The 7,637-nt window shown below is 45.9% G+C and overlaps 1 long non-coding RNA gene across 1 annotated transcript; it reads left to right on the top strand.

Moving 5' to 3' along the window:
* The first annotated feature begins 582 nt into the window (after positions 1-582).
* On the top strand, positions 583-7,017 carry LOC132394535 (uncharacterized). Its single transcript, XR_009512358.1, has 3 exons — positions 583-807; positions 917-1,034; positions 6,700-7,017. It is a non-coding gene; the product is annotated as an uncharacterized LOC132394535 (long non-coding RNA).
* Positions 7,018-7,637: the final 620 nt, after the last annotated feature.

Here is a 7,637-nt window from a genome sequence, read left to right as displayed (position 1 = left end):
TCCTGGTTTACCTACTTTCCCCTACACCCACCACAGCCCCCTTCGCCATTTTTTCCTCCTCGACCCAATCCATTGCCCAGCATCTTCACACACTGTGGTGAACTATGTGCCTGTCGGGACACCCCCCTGCTGACTGCTCCTGTGGCTCCTCCCACAGGCCCCTGTATAAAGGCGATCTGAGGCCTGACGCTCGGCCTCAGTCTCCAGGACATTGGATGATAGACACTCACTCCTGGTTCCTTCTTCCAGTCAATAAAAGCCGATATCTCGCCTTACGTCTCAGTGTGAGTTATTGATGGTGCATCACACACTACTCCCGTTGGTTATCCCTTCCACCGTTCCCCACCTCCCTCACAGTATTCCGTCTTCCTGGCCCCTCCGATTCCACTATCTGCCGCCACCCGTCACGCCCACTTCGCGTAACCAAGGTTTGTCTAAGGCGTTCTCGTCTGCCAGGAGCCGCAGGGGTTGTGAAACCGTTCCCGCTGATTCTGATCACCCGAAACATCGAGAAGTATGGGTTTACGAAAGTGAGCAAAGACTTCCCATTTCCGTTAAATTTCAGATTACCAAAACAAAAATAGACTTCGCAAAACACCAGCAGCCGCGTCAGTATTTGAAATGTAAACACGGAACTGGAAGTATCCAATCAGAAACTCCCTTTGCTTTCCGCACTAATTTACATTTACTTTCAGCTGAGCTCGGGGCAGCATCTCGGAACATCCATCTCCCCTCCCAAAATATAAATCAAAAACAAAAAAAAATGTCCGCAACATCCCTGAAATGGTATCAGGCTCCACTGGAGAGGTAAGAGAGAAAGGCGCATTAGAGGGTTCGGCATGCGCGCTGGTACCTATCGCTGCAAACTCTCAGCAAGTCCGGGGTTGTTTGTTTTGACAGTTCTGTTGCTTCGCAGATTCATGGACAAAGTAGCGATTATCAGCGTGTCGACCTACAGGGATCGCTATCTGGAGGAGCTGGAGAAAAATGCGCACCCGATGGGGAAAAGGACGGAGCGGGATGAAGGGGTCAAGGTATTTCTTCGCGGCAAAGCGATCTGATGCGTTCCCGCCCAGCCGTTAAACCTCCCAGTGCAGGGTCGCGGCTCGAAGCGTCCATTCTTATTGAGGCCGTCCGGCCCGTCGAGTTCCTCCGGCATTGTGTGTGTGTGTTACTCTGAGTTCTCTGACAACGCTCCCAAATTGCTGGAGAACTCAACAAGCCAGTCAGCACTAATGGACCGAAATCCCTGTCCCTTTCGTTTTCAGACCTAGGGAAGCGCATCGGCTCTGAACGCCGACAGTTCACTCATCTCCATTAGACGCTGCCTGACTTGCTGAATTTCTCCGGAATGTCTTGTGTGTTGTTTATGAAAGTCTCTCTGGCAACCTCAGACACGATCTACAAATGTTGACGTCTGGGCTGTGTTGATATTTTGCGGGGGCAACGGAAACCCTGACTAGAAATGTGTAAAACTAATGTGGAGGGGGTTTCCTCCTGCGAATCCAACCTCAGATTTTTTTAAAAAAAAAACATTTCTGCTTCATTTGGAGACTCCTGAGTAAAGACACAAAAGCTGCAATTCTTGAAGTGCTGGGTGAACAGAAATTTCTCTTCGCCCTCCAACTCTTCTCAGCCTTTTACCTCCTCCACCTATCGCCTCCCAGTTTCTCACATCCACATTGCTCCTCGCCAGGTGTTAGCTGCCTGCCCGTACTTCCCACCTCCCGCCTCCTTCTTATTCTGACCCCTTCCCCTTTCCTGGCCACTGTGCACTCCTTTCCACAGCTGCTGCCTGGCCTGCTGTGATCCCCCAGCACTGCGTGTGTGTTGCTCCGAGTTCTGCATCTACAGGTTTCCTCCTGTTCCCCCTCCCCTTCCATTCCAGCCTTACTGACGAGTCTTAGCCTGAAGCATCCACAGCTGCTGCCCGACCCGCTGTGTCATTCCTGTGTTTTGTTGTGAAGTCCATACGTTGCCACATTTGCTTTCGATTTGCATCAGTCAAATTTCAAGGTGAACCACTGGAAACATATGCAAAGGAGTTGTAGCTGCAGACACAAAATGCAGAGTCTTGACTTGATGACTCCTTCTCCCACACCCTGGTGATCCCTCCAGCAGATTATTTCTCCAGATCTGACTGAAGTTTTGACTAAGCGAAATAGAAAACAGTACAGACTCCTCCTGTCCACGGAGTGCCTCTTCCCTCCGTCTACACAATGTCTATATCCCTTCATTCTCTGCACAGTCATGTGGCTATTTAAGAACCCTTAAAACTCCTCTCTGGTATTTGCCTCTGTCACCCCATTCCAGGCCCCCACCACTCTGAAACTCAAACACTTGTCTTGCGCGTGTCCTCGGAACTTACTCCCTATAATGCCGTCCAGTGTTAGACATATTGACCCTGGGGTAAGATTGCTGTTCGTTCGAGGCCGACTCTTCCTGACCTCGTAGTGTTTTCGTAGCAAGATACGGAGGTAGATGGCCAGGCCTTTCTTCCGCGCAGATACCGCTGCTGCCCGGGTTTGAACTCGGGACCTGCCTTGAAGTCGAGTGCTGATGCCACCACACCAGCAGCCGGCCCATGGGAAAAGATACTCTATCTATGCCATCTGCCACTCCTCTGCCCCTGTCTGCGCCCTCCGACGTTGTCCAATGCCAGCGTATCGTCTTTGTAATGAGTTCTTTGGCCTGTGAGGGGCGCTGGGCCCGAGGTTTTATAGCACCTGATTGGTTCAATAATCACTTGTTGTTTTTCTCAAGTGACTCGCTCTTTGTAATGCGGTCTCGTTGTGCCTTCTTATTAAGTATATTTTGGTAGGTTAGGGATTCTGTCTTACTTGTATTATTTAAGCAGAAGCCCGATTAGCGCTAATTGCTGGGTTCTAGTTTTGAGAATGTTCTTTCTCGCGGTGTCGCTCGGCCCAGCCGCCGATGGTCTTTGGGAATTACGATATTGCCAGCACACATCATGACAATCTGCAGACTTAGTAACCCGGCCATCCAAATCATTTATACTCGTCAATGAGCAGAGGTCGCGGTAGTGAGGGAGCAGGCGTGTGAACGTACTGACCGATCAACAAATCCGTGCTGGATTTCTCCAATGTTAGATCGCGTCTAACCCCAGTTGGCAGTGCAGTAACCGGGTTGTTACTGACAAGCTTGTTGAGTCTTATAGATTTTCAATGGCATAAAACAGGCTTGTCACGTGACTGAAAAGCCCAGAGCAGCATGAATGAACCTTGGCTAAGTAATGAGAATAAAAAGATGGAGTGAAATATAGCTTCTCAGCTTCTAGCGGTCTGAACAATGGAGTTCTCCGTGAAATATCAGCTGGATTTCAGCTTTCCTCAGTTTATACAAATGACTGGTGTACTGAGCGCAGTTTCCAAATGATTAACCTTATGCAGCAAGGAATAGACTTCAGAATCAGAATAACTGTCACAATCTTCTCATCACTGGCGCCCCTCCAGGATGCATGTAAACCCCCTGTTCTGAAGAAAGTAGACTTTCTTCTAAAAGTCTCGGCCTGAAACATTAACTGTTCGCTCTTTGCCATAGATGCTGCCTGGCCTGTTGAGTTCCCCCAGCATTTTGTGCGTGTTTCTTATTGTAATTTATAGCTCTGAGTGCTATGGATTACAATGTTCTGCTACTGGAAAACAACAAATTTCATGACATATGCCAGTGATATTAAACCTGATTCTGGTTCTGATATTCGGCATGAGATTTGGTAGTTTCATGAAAACATAGAAATTTCAATCATTCACAAATTAAGTAAAGAATGCAAAGGTCAAATAATGAGGTGGTGTTCATCAGCCCTTCAGAAATCTGATGGTGGAGGGGAAGAATCTGTTTGTAAAATGCTGACTGTGGGTCTGTCGGCTCCTGGCTGTCCTCTAGACGAAGGCCTATCCTGAATGGTGAGGGTCTTTAATGATAGATGTAACTCCAGAGTTCAATCCGGACAAGTGTGAGGTGATCCATTTTGGAAGGACAAACCAGAAGGCTGATTACAGGATTAATGGTCAGTTACTTAAGAGTGTGGATGAACAAAGGGACCTTGAGGTTCAAATCCATACATCCCTCAAGGTCACTGCACAGGTTGATAGAGTAGTTAAGATGGCCTATGGGTTGCTCGGCTTCATTAACAGGGAGATTGAGTTCAAGAGTAGAGAGGTCATGTTGCAACTTTACAAATTTCTGGTGAGACCGCACTTAGAGTATTGTGTTCATTTCTGGTCACCTCATTATAGGAAGGATGTGGAATCTATGCAGAGGGTGCCGAGGAGATTTACCGGGATGTTGCCTGGATTGGAGAACAGGTCATATGAGGCAAGGTTAGCAGAGCTGGGACTTTTCTCTTTGGAGCGTAGAAGAATGAGAGTGGACTTGATAGAGGTCTACAAGATTATGAGAGGCATAGATAGGGTGGATAGTCAGTACCTGTTTCCCAGGGCACCAATAGCAAACACCAGAGGGCATATGTACAAAATTAAGGGAAAGAAGTCTAGGGGAGACATCAGGGGTAAGTTTTTTACACAGAGGGTTGTGAGTGCCTGGAATGACTTGCCAGGGATGGTGGTGGAGGCTGAAACATTAGGGGTGTTTAAGAGCCTCTTGGAGGCACATGGATGAAAGAACAATGGAGGCTTATGGGCCGGTAGACAAACACGAGGAAATCTGCAGATGCTGGAAATTCAAGCAACACACACAAAATGCTGGCGGAACGCAGCAGGCCAGGCAGCACCTATAGGGAGAAGCGCCGTCGACGTTTCGGACCGAGACCCTTCGTCAGGACTAACCAAAAAGAAAGATAGTAAGAGATTTGAAAGTAGGAGGGGGAGGGGAAAATGCAATATGATAGGAGAAGACCGGAGGGGGTGGGGTGAAGCTGAGAGCTGGAAAGGTGATTGGCAAAAGGGATACAGAGCTGGAGAAGGGAAAGGATCATGGGATGGGAGGCCTAGAGAGAAATAAAGGGGGAGGGGAGCACCGGAGGGAGATGGAGAACAGGCAGTGTGATGGGCAGAGAGAGAAAAAAACAACTAAATATATCAGGGATGGGGTAAGAAGGGGAGGAGGGGCATTAACAGAAGTCAGAGAAGTCAATGTTCAATGTTATGGGGTAGTGTGTGTTTAGTACTTTTTTTTAAGGATTATATGGGTCGGCACAACATGGAGGGCTGAAGGGCCTGTACTGTGCCGTAGTGTTCTATGGTTTATGGTTCTATACCCCTGTCATCCATGTACCTATCCAGGCTTCTCTTACGTGTTACAATGGAACCCGCCTCTTGCAGTTCCTTCCACATTTGCATCACCTTCTGACCAACAACATTTCCCCTCAGGAAATATCCCCTTAGATATTTCACTTTTCTCCCTAAACCTGTGGCCTCTAGCTTTCATCTCACCGAAACTGAGGGGGAAGAAAGCCTCCACGTATTCACCTACACATTCACTCATCTTTCTGTGTACCTCCACAAGATCCCCCCTCAATCTCCTGTGCTTCAGGGCATAATGTACTGGCCTATTTAACCTTTTACCTATCAAGTCCTGGCAACCTCTTCTTCAGAACCTTCACCTGTGTTTCAACTGTTCTCGTGAGCTGTGAAAAACAGAGCTACAGTTATAAATACAACTTCCTGCTCCCCTCCAAGTGTGCTTATTAGCACTTCTTAACTCTGATTCCATTATGGTCCCAGTCGTAATTAACCAATCTCCCAAGCTTCTGAGTATCCAGACGAAATAAAAATAGTTAGGGTTTGGAAGGAATAATAGTTGGAAAAATAATTAGCCTGACAGATATATAAAAAGACAGGAAACCCTTTAAGAAAAATATTGCAGTTTCATTTAGTTCATGTCCGCCCAGTTGTCCAATGACATGTTGATATTTTAATGATGATTTATCACAGCCAATAATCTCTAAATAATCTGCAACAGACTCAAATAAAGTAATACACTTTGCATGTGTTTAATGTAGTATTTTGATTCACTTATATCACTGTAAGACAATTGTATGATTCAATTACAGCAACTTGAGGAGCAGACAAACAGAAACGACAAGAGTGGTGACACAGCGCCACTCAGTGGTGGTAGGGACGTACATACAAGTCATACTTCCGTTGTGAAGTTCAAATGTCGACATTTATTCTGGAGAAAACCGTCACTAAACTGATAATTGGACGGAAAGGTTTCATTAGATGGAAATTACGATTTCTAAATTATTGCGCATTGGCACTGACTGCATACAGTATATCCATGCTAGGAAAGTTTGGAAATGGAAATTTGGTCTTACGGCAAAAAAATTGAGATGCAGAGTAAATAGCTATCCATACCAAAACAAAAACTAAATAAAACACAGAATGCAAAGGAAACAACAGATTTTGGTCAGCTCGTCTCAGGTGTTCAAGTGCAGAAATTCCTGTTTCCCAAGAACAAACCGTTCTATAATGTACTTCCATAATGTAAATGTTCCATAATTACTCCTGATGAAGGGTTTTGGCCCGAAACGTCGTCACTACCTCCTCCCATAGATGCTGTCTGGCCTGCTGAGTTCTGCCAGCATTTTGTGTTTTTATTTATTTCCAGCATCTGCAGATTCACTCGTGTTGCCATAATGTACTTTATTTGTTAGGTTTAGCAGCGTTTGTCAAGGAAAATGGCAGCTACTGACCTTATAATATGTTTTATGTATTACAGGATGTGTCAAAAATCAAACAGGAAGTGATAATGACCAATGCATAAGACCAATTTGTAAACGATGAAAATAACTCAATGAATGAGCTTAGCACTTCTTCTTCATGTGGCTTGACTGATCCCACTCAGCATTGATGATATGGTAGATGGCCAGATGCGGGTGGACTGGGAATGAAGGTTGAAAGGTCAGCGACGCTCGGAGGGACATGTCAATGAGCTCCAACGTGAACTTCTGCCTTTTCCTTAAAATGCGCCCTTTCCCTTTCTGTAACTAATATCATTTTCAGATTAAAATTTATAAAGTTCAAACATTTAATTGCATATGGTGTACTGTCTGGTATTTTGCAGTGCAGGTTTGTAACCGGGCAACACGTCACGCAGCATCCACACAGACGAGATCTCTCATTTTGGCGGGGCCAGGGGCTGTTTTCCCCTTGGCGACCACGGGCTGGTCGGACCTGAGGGTCACACATCTTGTTAAACATCTTGTTTTTTGCACCAATCTCTATAAACGCTACAGACGGATGTGCATGAAAATCTCAGGAGATAGGTGGAAAAGCAGGTAGTGTTGAAGAAAGAGAGACCCTGCAGAGAGACTTAGATTAGTTTTGGGGAATGGGCAAAGAAGAGACAAATGAAGTACAATGTTGGAAAGTGTATGCCTATGCACTTTGGAGGAAGAAATAAACTGGCAGACTATTGTTTGGATGGGGAGAGAATTCAAAATGCAGAGATGCAAAGGGACTTGGGAGTCTTTGTGCAGGATACCCTAAAGGTTCACCTCCAGGTTGAATCGGTGGAAGAAGAAGGAGAATGCAATGTTGGCATTCATTTCTAAAGGTATAGAATATAAGAGCAGGGATGTGATGTTGAGGCTCTATAAGGCACTCGTGAGACCACACTTGAAGTATTTGGGCTCCTTATTTTAGAAAGGATATACT

This window comes from Hypanus sabinus, chromosome 5, assembly GCF_030144855.1.
Source record: "Hypanus sabinus isolate sHypSab1 chromosome 5, sHypSab1.hap1, whole genome shotgun sequence".
Classification (NCBI taxonomy): Eukaryota; Metazoa; Chordata; class Chondrichthyes; order Myliobatiformes; family Dasyatidae; genus Hypanus; species Hypanus sabinus.
The sequence above is the reverse complement of the archived record's forward strand: the minus strand, read 5'-3'. Positions and strand labels throughout refer to the sequence as shown.